This window comes from Acinonyx jubatus, chromosome A1 (assembly GCF_027475565.1).
Source record: "Acinonyx jubatus isolate Ajub_Pintada_27869175 chromosome A1, VMU_Ajub_asm_v1.0, whole genome shotgun sequence".
Lineage (NCBI taxonomy): Eukaryota > Metazoa > Chordata > Mammalia > Carnivora > Felidae > Acinonyx > Acinonyx jubatus.
This window is the reverse complement of record NC_069380.1, coordinates 183,453,467-183,470,960: the sequence shown is the minus strand read 5'-3', so window position 1 is coordinate 183,470,960 and position 17,494 is coordinate 183,453,467.

The window sequence follows — 17,494 nt, the reverse complement described above, 5'->3', positions numbered from 1 at the left end:
TATAATTGCCACAATATACCCACTTTTTAGTTGCAGAAATCGAAACAGTTTAAGCAATTCCTGCAAAGTCTCACCACTAGTGAGCAGAGGAATCCTGGAATCCAACATCAGCAGTGTATTCCTGCAGTTCATGCTCCTTGGGAATAAAAATTGTGCCAACAAAATGAATAGAAGAGTGAATAAAGTAGGTTCTGGAATCAAACATATCTAAGCTCACCTCATTGATTTTCTAGCTATGTGACCTGTTTAAGTGATTTGTTTTTTCCATGTTGTATTGAATTTCAAGATTGAGTTTGAATTAAGGATTGAGTTTCAGTTAATTTATTGCCAGATTAAATATGATTTATACTTTGGATTGATTTGGAATTTTACTTTTACTTTATTTTATTTTGTAATCTATTTGTTCACCAATAATTTTAAGTGCGTATTTTTTTCCAGGCACTCTTATTATAAGTATATAAGAACAACCATGGTTAACACAAAGGTTCCTGATCTTATGAAACTTATACGTTATGTACCTATTAGCTCTTTTAACATCCTAATTAGTAGCCCAAACCATAATTTGATTGTGTCCCCATTTTGTTCCATTAGAATCCAATCAGTGCTCTCAAGGTATGCCTGAAGTTTATCGATTTGTCTTTGGAAGAAAAAAATAAAAAAAGATCATTTTACTGAACATCTGTTCCTTGGAGTCAGGTGATACATTTTTCAAATAATGTGACTGTCCTAACTAGTCTATATTTACCGAGGACAAAGGCAAGCTTCATTACAGATGAAAATGATTGGCTTCCTGCCACAAGGATATCATCTCCTTGTCAAGAAACATTTGAGGCACATCAAAGAATGGTAATTAGTGTTAATAGGAAACCCAACAAAATCAATTCCTTTCCTGCATTTAGTCTCCCAGGAGGAGTTTGGCTTCAGCTCACTACTGATGGATAGGCTCCTTGAATTTGGGAGAATGGCACTATGATTATTTGGGCTGTTTAAACTAGAAATGTTTCTCTTAGGATTGCCGTACAATCACCATCACCCCTTTAGAGATACATTTGGATCTTGATTAATCACCACAGTTCCATAGAGAGTGCAGTTAGAAAAAGATTGTATCTGACAATGAGCTCTACAAATCATTGCAATTTCTGGACAGGGTCAAGTGTAGTGAGTATTAAGAAGAAATAATACTTTGATCACAGGGTAAGTTAGATGTGCTTTGTATTATCCCAGCTGGTATATAAAGGATATTTTATTTGCTTTGTTTTTATTTGTTTGCCTGCTCAACATTCACTGCTCATTCTTTTGACAATAGCACACAGACCTGAATTCTTGGAATCACCTATTTCTCATTATTAGTCTTCTGGCTCCAACTATGAATATACTATCCAGCCCAGGCCAGTCATCTTGTTATCTCTTCTAGCTACACTAGACTGGAAGCATGACTCAAGTCAGCCAGTCCAGTGAAACTGAATTCTTGTATTTTTATGGAACTATGAGGAAAATGAAAATCTCTTTTATGCTGAGACTGGTTGTTGAGAGCAGGATCCATTATAAGCTTAATAGCATTTGGGTTTTCCATGCAGGAAGAGACTGACTGACTGAATCCAAAATGGAGGAAAGCCACAAAACAAAGAGAAAACAAGTTCATGTGGTGTTGAGATTCTGACTCTAGCTTTCTGGAAGATCACTCGATCTGACCTTTCACTCTTAACTTCTACAAGTCACCAATTCTTCTTCTATACAGACAATTTTGGTTTGACTTCTGTCTCTAGGAGTCATTTGGAATTGTTCAAACTTTCACTCTTGAAAAATAGGGCCCTATTTTTCCTTCTATGAGCCAGGAATGGAGAAGGGTGCCCATGTGGCCTAAGGCACAGAAAACAAGGCCAAATCATGAGGCTATCTTGACTTAGAAAAGGTTATTCCATGAGTTGAAGTCCAAGGAGACAATTAAAGGAAACTGGATCCAAAGCCAAAATTTGGAAATAAGTTCAGGTAACAGTTGTTGGCCAGGCTTAAATATGGAGGTGAGGCAGATTTCCTGAAGACAGAGCCTTTAGTAAGGTGTATTTCAACTCACCTTTGGCTAATGAGCTAACTCCAGTGCAATTCACCAATGGGGTAGATGCTCTGAATAAAGTAGCCTATAATATCTCATGGTAATATATTTGATATGTAATATATCTAACTTCCGAATGAGTGATTTTGATAAGAATCATACCCAAAAAGAGCGTTAGCCAAGTGCATTGATAACTGAACATCAGGACTTTATATACAATAGCAAGAAGAGCCTTAGTTAACTAGGAAAACTTGTTTCCCTGCTACATAGATTAGTGCCTGTGATTGTACTGTGAGAGAATGCTTGGCATCACTCACATTCAAGGTATTAATGCTTCAATTTTTCTTTCTCATGTTTGAGTCTGTGTGATATGTTACTCATTACGATTCTTTCTGTGAGCAAATTTTGGCTTTCTGTAGGAACCTGTTATGGTATGGCCTAAGGCTCTACACATTAGCCTTCAATCCTTCACAACTGCTGCTTGAGTCATAATTAAAAGTTAGCTGAAAATGCCACAAAAATTGATCAAACTGTTGTCCATTAGGCTGAGGTTCCAGGAAGAATATATTTTTGGTTTACAATATGTAGGTCATTTAAAAAAAATGGGAAAGAATGAAAGAAGCTTTTGACTATAACTCATTTATATTTCATGGATCAAATGCCTCAGCACTTACATTTTACTGAGTTTTAATTAAAGGATGCATCCAGTTTTATGTAACTATTAATAAATCCAAGACTTTCTATGAAGTATTGCTATGCTTCAACAACTTTTATAAAGTTCATTGTCCTGATCCTAAAACTGTTTCACTAAGGGGAGTTCATAAATGAGGAACATCCTCCTGAAGGTCTAATTGTATACTTCAATTTGACACCCCCTTAAGTGGCAACCAACTTTACTTTCTTTGCAACCACTAAGATATCCCGCCTGATGTACAGGGCTCTGTAGAGCCTGTTATTATTTTAGCAGGCATGCTTTCAGTTAACACAACTCAGACCATCTTAATGAATATGAGGGAGAAAACAAGGAAGAGGAACAGAGTGAAGGAGAAGGACAAAGAAGAGAATGAGGAATTAGGTAGTTTGCATTAGGTACAACTGGATCCTGGAGTTTAAAAGCAGTGACATCATCTGGTTTATGCTCCTTATCCCCTCAACTCTCTGTTCCACTTTCCCTCCATGTTGCCCTCCTTTACATGGCAATCAACCAATGGTAAATCAGAACTTACAGCATTTCAGCTTAGTTACCACACTGGAAGGAAGTCAACTTATTATTTTTGTCCCAGATTCTCTGTATAAATCCAAGGAAGTACTCACCTTAGTTCTGTTTGTGTATGTTAACAATAAACAGGAAGTGAAGTCTGATTATGTGATATCTGTGTTATTCTTTGTTACAGAAGGGCTAATAGTGACTCACTGGCAGATTGTATCATCTCAGGTATCAGAAACCTTCCTTATGTCTGCTTATATCCCCTATTCTACTAATGGATAGGCTGTGTATGTAACCGATCTGTACATACTAGCTATTTACCACCAATACAGTGCTTGTTCCATGAGAACACCATACTACTTGAATACACAAAGTATCTTTGAATGACCACAAAATTCCAAAGCACCAAGTTTTTTCACATTTCCAGGCCTTCTTGCATGCTCTTCTCATTTCCCTTCTCTATTATTCTTCATCATCTGGCCCATAAGTATAATTTTCTGAGGGTTTTTACCTGATTCCCCTTCCCCTCAGACCAGGGTAAGACCTTGAGTTTACCTTTTCATAGCGCCTGTTTTGTTTTGTTTTTCCTTTATAGCATCTATTTTAATTGGGTGATTAATTGGGTAATATTTGTTTTCCTGTTAGACTGGAAACAGATGCACTACCTAAATTATTTACTTTTGCATTGCTAGCATTCTATCCTCAAAGGCATTGAATATCATAGATAATTTTAAAAATGATTAAAAAGAATGTTAACTCTAGAAAAGTATTGCATAAAATTTCTTTGTAGAATGCAACCAAATTTATCAATAAAACTATCTAATTATGAATAGCAGTAACACCATCTAGATCTCAAGACTAGGGTTAATGGACACAGGATAATTCTAGTTACTACTATACGCTGCCACATTTCAGTAGCTTACATATAGAAGTTTATTGCTTGCTCACATAATTCCTGTGCAGATGTTCGTGGTCAATGAGTAGCTCTTCTCCATTTGGGAATTCAGGTACTCTTTCAATTCTATGCACTAACATCTCTAATCTTTGCTGGCTGCAAAGGGCCTCGAAATCCTTTGCATCCAGCAATCAGATGGGAAACAAACGAAAGTATAGAGAAGGTATACTCAATTTTGTTAACCACCTTCATCCAGAATTAAAACACCTCACTAAGTTTCCATTGGCGAGAAATGGTGATATGGCTCAATTTAGATGCGGGTCATGGAGTTTCTAGTTAGCAGCGCGTGCCAGCTGTAGCTGTACATGATGGATGGAATAAGCAAGAATGATCTGCTACCGTACTGTTTAAGACAGTAGGCAAAAGCTCCCATAAGTTGATTTCTAAGATTCAAAAAGCTATGGTTCATCTTAACAAAACTGGTGGGAAAATGAACAATTGAGGCATTCTATTTTTTTTCCAGGGAAGACAAACACAACAAAAACATCATCAACAACAACAACAAAACCAACACAGAAACTAAAACCTGTTGAGCTATTTTCTTTTCCATAGTTCTATTTCTGTTTTGTTTCTTATTGCTTGTGTTATTTGTTGTTTTGGAATTATGTGGAAATAAAACCTCAGGGTGGGAAGATGTAAGTGACACAAAAGACTTTTGTGATTTCCCTTTTAAGTCTGAAGTTCTTCTATTATTTCTTAATAATTTGAAATGTTAAAGAAAGTGATATTAGTTAGCATATATAATCACAATGTCTATGCTCTACCCTATCAAGAAGATGTTAATTAATTGCTTTTTTAATTCCTCTGTTTGGTGTGTTCAACACAGCAATACATGATTTATCATCTTCACAAAACATGAAAGCTAAAGGTTACAATAGTATTTTACTGATTGAAATACAAAAACAGGTGGCAATTACCACAATATTGTGTTCTGAGGTTAAAACACTGGCAAATCAAATAACAATTCATCAGCAGATGCTGTATTAAGTTAATCCCTCCAATTCTGGATATAAAAAAAATCTAAGCTCATGACAACAATGTGCAACAAGAAAATACGGAGATGTGCACAGAACACTGGATTTTTGTATACAAAAATGTTTTGCTAAGATTCCCACCACAGTCAATTTTCTTTTGGTTAGGAATTCATAGCAAGTTATCACTACTGATTTCTCAAAGCCACATTTATTAAAGATTCATAGCTCTGAGTTCTTATAATCTTATTTTTAAATAGCTTTTCAAAATTTGTTTTTCAACTGTTATAATCTTTTCCCATTTGCTGCTAGTATTCATTCAACAAAATCATGATGTCACACGTGCACTTATTCATTCAATTAACTGTTTTGTTTTTTATCAACCTTTACTATATAAATAGGCTAGGTGTTTCAGGAGATACATGGAATTTTTTCCTACAAGAACATGCAACTGGTTCTCCTATCAGAAGTGTTCATACCATACCATATATGATTATATGACAAGACACTAGTGATGTTTTGGAAAAGTATATGGTAAATGTTAAAAAAATTAAATATATAATGTATGCTATGTGTTCTGAGAATTTTTTCTTTTTACAGTAGAGAATAGTAATCAATGAAGACTTCTTGGAGGTAGTATGAATTAAAGACTTTGGAGAATGCGTAAGAGTTGAATAGAAGAATGAGCAAGGGAATTCCAAAGAGGAAAATAGTATAAAAGAAATACAGAGAAGGAGGCCTGAGTATAACATATAGAAAGAACTACAGTAGAGCATTACTGTAGGAGAGAGTAGGGATACAGGAGGGGAAGGGGAAGAGATTTGGGAGCCAATGAAACTACCATCCAAGTATCTTGGGGAACAGAACAAATGTTTTATAAGATCTCAGTGATAAAGAGATGCCATCCACTTTGCACAGTGAAGGTGAAGAACAAGGAAATATGCCCATTAGAGAGAACATCACATGCAAAAGCCGAAAGGAGAAAAAATGTTAATTATTTAAAGCACTACAAGAAGTTCAATATGAATAAAAGACAGTGATTATACATGGAAAGGTGAAGGAGAAAACAATGGTTGGGATTGTGAGAGATGAGTCTGGGGAGGTGGATTGGCTACAAAGTTATTTTCTATCATGTTAAAAAGGCTGGATTTTGTCCTGCCAGCACTGGGAGCCACTGAAAAGAGAGAACAAGGTCAAAGCTGTATAGTCCATCATATTAAGCTGCAGAAGGAACTATTTAAAAGAGAGAGGCACTATTGGAGGCAGAAAGAACTAATGCTAGAAAATTGGAGTGATTCAGATGATAGAGTGGTGAATTGGACTCTGGTGGCATGGGAATAGAAAGAAGTAACTGGATGAGTGACAAAGAAAAAGAACTAGAAATTTCTATGTGAAAAGATGATGGTAGGGTCATTTTAGGACCTTCATGGTCCATATATTCTACTCTGAGAGTCTTCACCCCATGTTGTACTAGGCATATTAAAATATACCCACAATCCCATACAAGTCATAATTATAGTAAGTAAATGGAAATAGAAGTTTCTAATTTTTACAATTTTGAGTTTATGAGGTACTATTTAAAATAATTTTAACCTTATTATGTTGATTATACTTTACGATTTTTGTATCTACATAAGAATTATATTAAACTGCAGTTGCCTAGCTGCCAGAAAATGATTTGTGGACAATTAATTTTATTGTTTCTGTTTTCATATGTGTGTATGTAAGTTTTATATATTAACTCAAACATTTTCAGAGCCATACAAAAGCTTGGTGGTCCTAGGCACTGTACCTTACATGGAAAATTGGTTTGAATGGTGTTGATCCTCGCTTGTCTACCAGAAATCACAAAAGGAAGAACAAATAACATTCCAAGTGCCTCCCACCATGCATTTGTAGTTTAACATACTGATCTTCTAAATCAATTCTTTAAATTTAATCAACCTCTTCAGAGTTCTCCAGGTCATGGGCCAACTTTGTCTACCTCCTTAGGTGGATGGTGGTGTTGAACTCAAAGAAAAACAAAGTGAAGTGGGAAATCTGCTTTCTACTCAGCCCTCTCTCATAAACACAGTCATCTGTGTTCTTCAGGAGGGAAGCAAAGAACACAGCTGCTGCTATATCCCATGCCATCCCAGACCACTCAGTGGAGCTATTTCCAGTAATCAAACGGCCCAGCATGTTGCAGAAGGGCAGGTGCTGCACTGATGTCAGTCTCCTTCAGGGCCAATCGTCAGCCTGCACATATTCATCTACCCATGAAAAGTGCACCCCATGAATCCTCACTGACAACAACATGTCATACAAACAACGCTGAGACTTTCTCCTTGACCAGTTGCCACTTCCATGGAAATCAACAATTTCCAGCTATGCCTTCTAATGGAGCAGAGTGACGAGTAAGAAAGTAAGGTACTTTTGATGCTACGGTAGTGAAGTGAACTCGTGTCAAAGCTCTACATTTCATAACAAATTAAGACAGAAACTGAATTTTCTTGAAAAAGAAAATGTTCTTCAAAAATGTTTTTTTCAGTTACCAATATCTTACATAAAACACTCAAAATCTGATTTACCATTATGTCAAAGGAACATTAGATATCTTTGACCTAAGTAATTTGATATAAATGTGTCATGCAGACAATTGAGATTGATATTCAGCCCTCATACATTTTTGCTGTGATCATCACTTTTCAGGAGGAAAAAAAAGTAAACCAGGAGAAGGATTAGGAGGATACAGGGAGGAAGAGAAAAAAAGAGAAAGAAAAGAAGAAGAGAAAAAAAAATGAAACAGAAAGAGAAAAATTCTGGAAAAATCAGTTTACCTTTTTCTCCTCTACACAAATGGTTGTTAGTTCAAACGCTTTTTTTTTAAATTTCTGATCCTAATTATATGGAGCCTCCACCCCAAATCAAGTTCTTAGTGAATATAAAAGTGCTATCTCCAGATTGAGTTCAGTTTTTTTCTTCCTCTTTTTAAAAAAAAGTCCAAAATTTAATCTGTATTATTCATTCAAATCCTTTAAATTAAAAATTATGCCCATAGTTCAACTGGACCTTTAACTCTAGTCAAAATTAGTTTTTCTAGGGACCCACACACATCAGACACCCTGTTATCTAATTCTATAAAAGATTAGTCCATACCATCTTATCTCAGAAAACTTTATCTCCAGCTTCTAGAATGTGATCACCCAATGCGGTCAATATAGAAACTAGCAATATAAAAAAAGGCTAATTTGTTTTCTCATTCTTGTGTGTGTTCATTCATCTCCAGAGAAAGACTAAACTTATCCATGAATGTGAAGCAAGCATTACACTTCCATGAACATGACGCAGGTATCGGGCTACAGAATAATTGAAACCCCTGGACTCCAATTCCGACAAATAGAAAATATTATATAAATGTGTACTGATTTCTCTAACCCAGTATCTAATCTGTAGTGTCTTGGTTCTAAATTTTGGTCCTGAACCTAAGCTGCCTAAGCAGTGCCTGTTACCATGCAAAGAAGAAAAGAAAGTAGATGATAGGAAGTTACTTCTTTGTTGTGCTCTGAAGCTAGTTTTCTCTCCAAACACCTTTTTGCTTTTGTTCACTGAGAGAAGTTGATCTGCAAAATAACTGCTAGTGGCCAGTTAATTGATTTAACTTGTGGTAAAGTATCTGTTGGAAAATCTAGACAATATTTTTGTGTAGTCCATTTCTTCCCTCAACACACTCTGTAAAGAGCCTCTGTTTAATTATTAGGACAGTAAATTGAGAGTAGATATTATTCCCATCAATTGTTATTTTCCCCAGTATCAAGGTCATTTCCTGTTGGTTCAGTTACATTGCATGAAAATCCCACTTATTGTAACAACCTTCACTGATACATGTTAAATCTCCTCTACTTTCTCGTCTGTATTTGAGACAATCACCTTAAGTTGTCTTCCCTCATGAAGTTTTTCTGCAATAATTATCATCCCTTTTCTGAACTTCTATAGTCAGGATGTTTGGTACCATACTGTTTTTCTCATTATTTTATTAGCATTTTATCCTCAAATACGATAGAAGCTTTTTGAAAACAATAACTGTATCTTTACTACATTACCTCCACAGGCCTTCTTTGAGCTGTTATTTACTGAGAGCACATCACATGCTAGACCCTGAGGTCTATCCTTATATTTGAGGACATGGAGAAGATGAACTTGAATCCGTTTTCTAGGAAAGCTTTCAATCAAGTGGTGGTGATAGATTTGTGAAATAATGAGTTCGGGAAGATGTAAGAAGTTCTATGGATGAAGAGTTGTGAGGACACAAAAGATGGGCAATGAATTTTGCTCAACAGATATTTAATCTTGGTTCTAAAGAACAAATAGTAGTTTATTAGGATAAAAGTTAGAAAAGGGGTCAAGAAGAGAAAATCCCAGGCAGAAGTAACAGCACAGAATAATGAACAGAATTTCTCTGACATTTAGCAAAAAACTATGTAAACATTAGGGGCTTTAATAACAGTTTCATTTTGATTAATGCAGTTCCTCTATATTGGCTGGGAATCTCAAGATTAATATTTTCTGCAGACTGTAGGCAGAAGCAAAGTTCTTTTATTTTGTATTTAATGTGTTACCTTATATAAAAGCTGAGCCAATTCAGTTATAAAGAGAAACTTGCCAAATATTCAATTTGATGTATTTTGGTGATGTAAACCTACAGAATATCTTAAGCCTTTAATATTCCCTACTGTTCTATTATAATTAACATGAACACTCTGTTTGAAGGACAAAGTTTAGTCTACAAAGGCACAGCCTGAAGTTATAGCATTTGCATCTTGGTTGATGTCCCTTATGAAAATAAGGAAGGCTTATGCTCAAGTGGGAAGGAGAATACTGCCCCAGTAATCTATTTAGGTACAAATATACGCTTTGACTCTAAATTCTAATCACTTTAGTGTTTTCCCTTTCATAGCAGAAATAGTTTCACTAACATTGTGAAAGCATATTTATATTTAATTAGACTCTACAGATGCTTTGTGAATGCTTAGAGCTTTATGTATGTGCCATGTTAGATAAGAGGGATATAAGCAGTGAACAAGAGAGATACCAACCTGTGATTGCACACTGTCTTCTAACAGAAAAGAGGTCAACTAGGAATGGCTGACCATGACTCTGTGATCAGAAGATTCAAATGGCTCACTGTCCCTTTGTAAAATATTCAGTATTATGACCTGTAAGACCCTACTAGGTCTGCTCCTACATAATTCCCCATCATCATCACCAACTACTCTTTTCTTCCCACTTAACTCTATTTAGAAACATAGATCTCCTGTTTTTCTTCAAAAGTATCCAGCTTAAATTATCAGGGAATACTGTGAAAAATTATATGCCAACAAACTGGACAACCTGGAAGAAATGGACAAATTCCTAAGCACCCACACACTTCCAAAACACAAACAGGAAGAAATAGAAAACTTGAACAGACCCATAACCAGCGAAGAAATTGAATCAGTTATCACAAATCTCCCAACAAATAAGAGTCCAGGACCAGATGGCTTCCCTGGGGAATTCTACCAGACATTTAAAGCAGAGATAATACCTATCCTTCTCAAGCTGTTCCAAAAAATAGAAAGGGAAAGAAAACTTCCAGACTCATTCTATGAAAACAGCATTACTTTGATTCCCAAACCAGACAGAGACCCAGCAAAAACAGAGAACTACAGGCTAATATCCCTGATGAATATGGATGCAAAAATTCTCAATAAGGTACTAGCAAATCGAATTCAACAGCATATAAAAAGAATTATTCACAATGACCAAGTACGATTCATTCCTGGGCTGCTGGGCTGGTTCAATATTCACAAATCAATCAACGTGATACATCACATTAAGAAAAGAAAAGAACCATATGATCCTGTCAATCGATGCAGAAAAAGCATTTGACAAAATTCAGCAACCTTTCTTAATAAAAACCCTCGAGAAAGTCGAGATAGAAGGAACATACTTAAACATCATAAAAGCCATTTATGAAAAGCTCACAGCTAATATCATCCTCAATGGGGAAAAACTGAGAGCTTTCCACCTGAGATCAGAAACATGACAGGTATGTCCACTCTAACCGCTGTTGTTCAACATAGTGTTGGAAGTGCTAGCATCAGCAATCAGACAACAAAAGGAAATCAAAGGCATCAAAATTGGCAAAGATGAAGTCAACCTTTCACTTTTTGCAGATGACATGATACTATACATGGAAAACCCAACACATTCCACCAAAAGTCTGCTAGAACTCATACATGAATTCAGCAAAGTCATAGGATACAAAATCAATGTACAGAAATCAGTTGCATTCTTATACACTAATAATGAAGCAAGACAAAGAAACTGATCCCATTCACAATTGCACCAAGAACCATAAAATACCTAGGAATAAACCTAATCAAAGATGTAAAAGATCTGTATGCTGAAAACTATAGAAAGCTTATGAAGGAAATTGAAGAAGATACAAAGAAATGGAAAAATATTCCATGTTCATGGATTGGAAGAATAAATATTGTTAAAATGTCAATACTACCCAAAGCAATCTATACATTCAATGCAATCCCAGTCAAAATTGCACCAACATTCTTCTTGAGGCTAGAGCAAGCAATCCTAAAATATGTATGGAACCACAAAAGACCCTGAATAGCCAAAGTAATATTGAAGAAGAAGACCAAAGCGGGAGGCATCACAATCCCACACTTTAGCCTCTACTACAAAGCTGTAATCATCAATACAGCATGGTATTGGCAAACAAAACAGACACATAGGCCAATGGAATAGAATAGAGACTCCAGAATTGGACCCATCAAAGTATGGCCAACTAATCTTTGACAAAGCAGGAAAGAATATCTAGTGGAAAAAAGACAGTCTCTTTAACAAATGGTGCTGGGAGAACTGGACAGCAACATGCAGAAGAACGAAACTAGACCACTTTCTTACACCATTCACAAAAATAAACTCAAAATGGATGAAGGACCTAAATGTGAGACAGGAAACCATCAAAACCCTAGAGGAGAAAGCAGGAAAAAACCTCTCTGACCTCAGCCGCAGCAATTTCTTACATGACACATCTCCAAAGGCAAGGGAATTAAAAGCAAAAATGAACTATTGGGACCTCATGAAGATAAAAAGCTTCTGTACTGCAAATGAAACAATTAACAAAACTAAAAGGCAACCAACGTAATGGTAAAAGATATTTGCAAATGACATATCAGACAAAGGGCTAGTATCCAAAATCTATAAAGAGCTCACCAAACTCCACACCCGAAAAACAAATAATCCAGTGAAGAAATGGGCAGAAGACATGAATAAGCACTTCTCTAAAGACATCCAGATGGCCAATAGACACATGAAAAGATGTTCAACATCACTCCTCATCAGGGAAATAGAAATCAAAACCATACTGAGATACCATCTCACACCGGTCAGAGTGGCTAAAATGAACAAATCAGGAAACCATAGGTGTTGGTGAGTCTGTGGAGAAAGGGAAAGCCTCTCACAGCTGGTGGGAATGCAAACTGGTGCAGCCGCTCCGGAAAACAGTGTGGAGTTTCCTCAAAAAATTAAAAATAGATCTACTCTATGACCCAGCAATAGCACTGCTAGGAATTTACCCAAGGGATAAGGAGTGCTGTTGCATAGGGGCACTTGTACCCCAATGTTTATAGCAGCACTCTCAACAATAGCCAAATCATGGAAAGAGCCTAAATGTCCATCAACTGACAAATGGATAAAGAAGATGTGGTTTATATATACGATGGAATACCACCTGGCAATGAGAAAGAATGAAATCTGGCCATTTGTTGCAACGTGTATGGAACTGGAGAGTGTTATGCGAAGTGAAAAAAGTCAGGCAGAGAAAGACAGATACCATATATTTTCACTCTTATGTGGATCCTGAGAAACTTAACAGAAGACCATGGGGGAGGGGAAGGGGAATAAAAAGTTACAGAGAGGGAAGGAGGGAAACCATAAGAGACTCTTAAATAGTGAGAATAAACTGAGGGTTGATGGGGATGGGGTGGAGAGGAAAGTGGGTGATGGGCACTGAGGAGGGTGCCTGTTGGGATGAGCACTGGTTGTTGTATGGAAACCAATTTGACAATAAATTTTATATTAGAAAAAAAAAACAAAAAAAATATCCAGCTTACTCCCATTCTTGAGCATTTTCATTTGTTGCTACCTCAGCAAAGATATCTTCACTAATTTCATCTAAGAGACTATTCAAATATTATCTTTCTGGAGGTCATTTTTGACCATGGTATTTAAAATACATATTATCAACCTTTATCATCCTCTAATAGTCTTTGTGGCTCATATCATTTTCTAAAATAATATCACACACACCACTTTAAATGTTTCTTTTCTAAAGAGAAAAGGGAGTTTGACTCTCCTCTTTACAACCATATCATCAGTTTCTTAATGCTTTGCACATAACAGATATTTCTTATTTTTCTCTGGAGTTGGTTCATGTATGCAAAATAAAATGAAAAGAGAAGAAATTTTTTCGAGTATCTTTTCTCTTTAGAAATTTGCACCAAATCCAACATAGATTTTTAGCCCTATTTTGTCTATCTCTACTGCAATGCTAGAAAAGGAAAAACAAACAAACAAACAAACAAACAAACATACATCTGTTAAGCACTTGACGTAGGAAAATTAGAGTAACATCAAGATAATATTCTCTTACATTTGAGATACACATGTGCACATTCAAATAATTCCCAATGTGAATTTCCTGAATTGGGGGTTGTAATATAGAATACGTATCAGGTGACTAGTTTTCTGTCTATATATAACTGCATAAATTTGGAAAAGTTAATCACCCATTAAATGCCTCAGTTTTCTCATAAAGATAAACATTTCAGTGTTTTGTGGATGTTTATAAATGTTAAAAAATGAATTTCTCAGTCACATAATCTTCAGTAATGGTGGGTTTGATATCAGGTAAACAACTTTACCACAGGATTCTTATTAACCATTATTTATAATGAATGTCCTTATGGGCTTTGAATAGATTGTTTCCAACATTACTTGACTTCAGGTATCTTTTAACACAAAGCACAGTGGAAGGGATGTTTCATCATATCCCCTTCAGGAAAGGCTGTGCTAAATGATTCTAAGTTCCCCTGCAATGTGGAATACTATGGTTCTATGACATTTCAAGCCCTGATACAATCTATTATTGATTCATGCTCAGTAGTAAAGGAGATGGCCAGTGGAACCTGAGACTAACTGAGAGTAACCTAAATAAAAGGTCAACTATTTGAACACCAAACAAACTAACTTGCCCGATTTTAGTGGAACATGTAGCTACTACAAATTCCCATATATATTTGAGTGAATAAATTGATTGTTGAATTTTCTCTCTTTCTTCTTCTTTTATTATTTTAGCAATTAAGGAAAAAAGCCCTAAAGATTCTGTTCTATAGTATATGTGTAGAATAGTCTCTGATCTTACACACAAAAAGTTCTCTTCCAGTCCTCGGCCTCAGTATGAAACACTAACATCAAAATATTAATGGATATTTGGGTGTTTCATTCTATGCAGAAATTATTTTCCATTCTATGCAAAAAAAAGTTGTTTTATTTTGCTCTAATAATATATCAAGTCAATATCAGAACTATTCCAGATAAACAGCATCAAAGTATTCATTACACAGATATTTACTGAGCTCCTAATAATTGGTTCTAGAACTGCAGCATTCAATAAGACAGATCCTGATCCTGCTGGCAGGGATTTAAAATGTAGCTTGAGACAAACATAGTAAACCAGTAAATACATGTATAATCATTTGATTTTGATTATGAAATATATCATGAAGAACCACAGGGTGCTATTAGGCCATATAATATAGGGAGTCCAATTTGGTGTGGTGAAACAGTGAAAATTTTCATGGGAATAGAGTATTGATGCTGGGATGTGAAGAGTTAGTACGAGATGACAAGGAAAGGTAAATAAAAAAGAAAGGCTGTAATGGGAGGGAAGAACATTCCAGGAAGAAGGAAAGCTTAACAGCAGAGAAGACTGATTTAAAGAGTTCCATGTAGGGTTGACAGAATTGGTAGATTGGCAGGATAAAATACAGGATGAACAGTTAAAATCAAATAACACATAAAACAATATTTTTTCAATATAATTATATCTTAAATGTTGTAGAGGATAACACTAAAACGCTTTAAGAAATGGTTACCTGGAATTCAAATTTAACTGCGCATTGTAAATTTTATCTGGCAACCTAAATTACAAGAACTGACAAATGTTCAAAACCCTTCAAGCAGGTAGGAGAGAGACTAAAGATGAACAAGAGAAATTCTTTTGCCTTTTAGTTACTCACCCATGTATTCTGCAAATACTTTTAATAGACTTAATGTGCCATGCAGAGTCTTCAATATGTCTTGGGATTAAGTAAAAAAAAAATGATACACAGATTCTCTACCATGCTACTGATCGAAGATTTTGATGAACACTTCTCTGTACTACTGATCCCTGGCACAACCCTTGGCACAGAGGTGACTCCTCTAGTGAGAGAAATTCAGTAAATAAAATATCATACAAGTAGAGTAACAGTGTTGTTAGATATCCACTGGTCTTGGTTCCATGATGAAAAGTTAGCATTTCATTTATACATAGGATACACTTAAAATTTAGCTCAATTGCTTTCTAATGATCATCTTGCCTCCTATTCTCTGGGTCCTGCCTCTGAGCCAGTGGTTTTCAATTTGTGTTTTATAGAGGATCCACAGGGTTAAGTATATGGTACCATTTGGGCTTTCCACTTTAGTTTCCACCACAATATCATCTCAAAGATGGCTGACTGCCTCCACAGGTGCTTACTGTCATACTGCACATCAGTAATTTTTTTTTTTTATTTACTAGAAAATTTTAATACTCTTCTAAACTAATGAACATATTCACATGATCATTAATATTAAAAAAAATCCCTGAAATGCTCTCCAAACACCATCAACCAACCGTTTGATCTAATTCAGTGGTTTCTCAACTAGTACACATTTGGCAATATCTGGAGACATTTTTGATTATCATGACAGGGAGGGGGTCATGAGGAGGGAGGGAAGCTATTATGGGCATCTAGTGGGTAGGAACCAGGGATGCTGGTAAACATCCTGCAATGCATAGGAGAACCCTCCAAAACAAAGAAATGTCCAAAATGTTAATAGTACCATTAATAAAAAAAAAACCCTGATATAAATTAGTAGCTAATCCAATCTTGTTTGAAACATAATGGTTTAACTTATAGCAATCAAAATTAAAAAAATATAAGACATGAATGAAAATAGTTCGATTATTTTAAGATAATAGGAGTTTACTATTCTAGACTACTTATTATATGTTAGACTACTGTGCACATTTAAACTTTACAAAAATACACTGAGATTATTTGCATTAGCTTTCACTTTAAATTTTAGGAAGCTGAGACTTGAGATCATTAGCTAACTTGACAATAACTAGTAGAGTTTATATTTGAACGTAGGTACTCTGATACCAAAACCTACATGCATTTCCCCCTCTAGAATATACCCTTCTTCAATGAATATATTTTTCAGTGGAATGATCCCAGTACATAATTGATTCTGCAGCTCAAAAACTTGTTTAACTGAAATTGTAGTAACTCCCTCTGCCTGAATATTGCCAACATTTCAACCTGACGTACACTTTTTTCCACCAATAATTACAAGTATGCCTACTCCTCATAATTCTGGATATATATTGCCTTGATTAAACACCATATGTTATGTTCTGAGTTGAGTCGATGTGTTTATTTTTAAAGGTTTATTGCTATTGGAGACTTCCAGCACCCTCTGCACACATGCACATACATGCCTTAAAGATTTCCTTCTCTGCCTCCATTCCCAAGGAAGGGAATATCTTAACCTGTTCACAATAATAATCTCCAGCTTCAGTGTCAGTAACCACATAATCTTCATGCCTAAATACTCACATTTTCTTTTGGCTAAACTCTTTGTTCTTTTACATTTAGATTTAACTCCAAATGTAAATGGTGTTATTCAAGTCCATTAAATACTGACAATCATTCCATCAATTTCACAGAAAATTTCCTTCCTAATTACCACTTAAAATAATACATACCTTGCTATTTTTATGTTCATATATTCATTGTTGCTACATACAGTTAAATAATGAAAGCCACACAGAGAGAGGCAAAATCATATCTACAAATCATTGCAATAAATTGGACGTTTATTCACAGAAACATCTAATTGATAATCATTTGCTGGCAAGATTGGACAAGTTTCAAAGTGACTCCAAAGGAGATGCAAGC